This window comes from Rutidosis leptorrhynchoides, chromosome 7, assembly GCF_046630445.1.
Source record: "Rutidosis leptorrhynchoides isolate AG116_Rl617_1_P2 chromosome 7, CSIRO_AGI_Rlap_v1, whole genome shotgun sequence".
Classification (NCBI taxonomy): domain Eukaryota; kingdom Viridiplantae; phylum Streptophyta; class Magnoliopsida; order Asterales; family Asteraceae; genus Rutidosis; species Rutidosis leptorrhynchoides.
The window spans coordinates 306,459,850-306,463,176 of record NC_092339.1 but is presented as its reverse complement, the minus strand read 5'-3'; positions in this window follow the sequence as shown (position 1 = coordinate 306,463,176).

Genomic DNA, 3,327 nt, shown 5'->3' with positions numbered 1-3,327 from the left:
AGTTTCACGTACTTGTGTCTATTTTGTAAATCATTTATAAAACCTGCATGTATTCTCATCCCAAAAATATTAGATTTTAAAAGTGGGACTATAACTCACTTTCACAGATTTTTACTTCGTCGAGAAGTAAGACTTGGCCACTGTTGATTCACGAACCTATAACAATATATACATATATATCAAAGTATGTTCAAAATATATTTACAACACTTTTAATATATTTTGATGTTTTAAGTTTATTAAGTCAGCTGTCCTCGTTAGTAACCTACAACTAGTTGTCCACAGTTAGATGTACAGAAATAAATCGATAAATATTATCTTGAATCAATCCACGACCCAGTGTATACGTATCTCAGTATTGATCACAACTCAAACTATATATATTTTGGAATCAACCTCAACCCTGTATAGCTAACTCCAACATTCACATATAGAGTGTCTATGGTTGTTCCGAAATATATATATAGATGTGTCGACATGATAGGTCGAAACATTGTATACGTGTCTATGGTATCTCAAGATTACATAATATACAATACAAGTTGATTAAGTTATGGTTGGAATAGATTTGTTACCAATTTTCACGTAGCTAAAATGAGAAAAATTATCCAATCTTGTTTTACCCATAACTTCTTCATTTTAAATCCGTTTTGAGTGAATAAAATTGCTATGGTTTCATATTGAACTCTATTTTATGAATCTAAACAGAAAAAGTATAGGTTTATAGTTGGAAAAATAAGTTACAAGTCGTTTTTGTAAAGGTAGTCATTTCAGTCGAAAGAACGACGTCTAGATGACCATTTTAGAAAACATACTTCCACTTTGAGTTTAACCATAATTTTTGGATATAGTTTCATGTTCATAATAAAAATCATTTTCTCAGAATAACAACTTTTAAATCAAAGTTTATTATAGTTTTTAATTAACTAACCCAAAACAGCCCGCGGTGTTACTACGACGGCGTAAATCCGGTTTTACGGTGTTTTTCGTGTTTCCAGGTTTTAAATCATTAAGTTAGCATATCATATAGATATAGAACATGTGTGTAGTTAATTTTAAAAGTCAAGTTAGAAGGATTAACTTTTGTTTGCGAACAAGTTTAGAATTAACTAAACTATGTTCTAGTGATTACGAGTTTAAACCTTCGAATAAGATAGTTTTATATATATGAATCGAATTGAAATGTCCCGTTCTTATTGATTAAAAACGTTCCATTTTAATTGATTTCGTTGCGAGATTTTGACCTCTATATGAGACGTTTTTCTAAGACTGCATTCATTTTAAAACAAACCATAACCTTTATATCATCAATAAAGGTTTAAAAAGCTTTACGTAGATTATCAACTAATGATAATCTAAAATATCATGTTTACACACGACCATTACATAATGGTTTACAATAGAAATATGTTACAACAAAATAAGTTTCTTGAATGCAGTTTTTACACAATATCATACAAGCATGGACTCCAAATCTCGTCCTTATTTAAGTATGCGACAGCGTAAGCTCTTAATAATCACCTGAGAATAAACATGCTTAAAACGTCAACGAAAATGTTGGTGAGTTATAGGTTTAACCTATATATATCAAATCATAATAATAGACCACAAGATTTCATATTTCAATACACATCCCATACATAGAGATAAAAATCATTCATATGGTGAACACCTGATAACCGACATTAACAAGATGCATATATAAGAATATCCCCATCATTCCGGGACACCCTTCGGATATGATATAAATTTCGAAGTACTAACGCATCTGGTACTTTGGATGGGGTTTGTTAGGCCCAATAGATCTATCTTTAGGATTCGCGTCAATTAGGGTGTCTGTTCCCTAATTCTTAGATTACCAGACTTAATAAAAAGGGGCATATTCGATTTCGATAATTCAACCATAGAATGTAGTTTCACATACTTGTGTCTATTTTGTAAATCATTTATAAAACCTGCATGTATTCTCATCCCAAAAATATTAGATTTTAAAAGTGGGACTATAACTCACTTTCACAGATTTTTACTTCGTCGGGAAGTAAGACTTGGCCACTGGTGATTCACGAACCTATAACAATATATACATATATATCAAAGTATGTTCAAAATATATTTACAACACTTTTAATATATTTTGATGTTTTAAGTTTATTAAGTCAGCTGTCCTCGTTAGTAACCTACAACTAGTTGTCCCCAGTTAGATGTACAGAAATAAATCGATAAATATTATCTTGAATCAATCCACGACCCAGTGTATACGTATCTCAGTATTGATCACAACTCAAACTATATATATTTTGGAATCAACCTCAACCCGGTATATCTAACTCCAACATTCACATATAGAGTGTCTATGGTTGTTCCAAAATATATATAGATGTGTCGACATGATAGGTCGAAACATTGTATACGTGTCTATGGTATCTCAAGATTACATAATATACAATACAAGTTGATTAAGTTATGGTTGGAATAGATTTGTTACCAATTTTCACGTAGCTAAAATGAGAAAAATTATCCAATCTTGTTTTACCCATAACTTCTTCATTTTAAATCCGTTTTGAGTGAATCAAATTGCTATGGTTTCATATTGAACTCTATTTTATGAATCTAAACAGAAAAAGTATATGTTTATAGTCGGAAAAATAAGTTACAAGTCATTTTTGTAAAGGTAGTCATTTCAGTCGAAAGAACGACGTCTAGATGACCATTTTAGAAAACATACTTCCACTTTGAGTTTAACCATAATTTTTGAATATAGTTTCATGTTCATAATAAAAATCATTTTCTCAGAATAACAACTTGTAAATCAAAGTTTATCATAGTTTTTAATTAACTAACCCAAAACAGCCCGCGGTGTTACTACGGCGGCGTAAATCCGGTTTTATGGTGTTTTTCGTGTTTCCAGGTTTTAAATCATTAAGTTAGCATATCATATAGATATATAATATGTGTTTAGTTGATTTTAAAAGTCAAGTTAGAAGGATTAACTTTTGTTTGTGAACAAGTTTAGAATTAACTAAACTATGTTCTAGTGATTACAAGTTTAAACCTTCGAATAAGATAGCTTTATATGTATGAATCGAATGATGTTATGAACATCATTACTACCTTAAATTCCTTGGATAAACCTACTGGAAAAGAGAAAAATGGATCTAGCTTCAACGGATCCTTGGATGGCTCGAAGTTCTTGAAGCAGAATCATGACACGAAAACAAGTTCAAGTAAGATCATCACTTGAAATAAGATTGTTATAGTTATAGAAATTGAACCAAAGTTTGAATATGATTATTACCTTGTATTAGAATGATAACCTACTATAAGAAA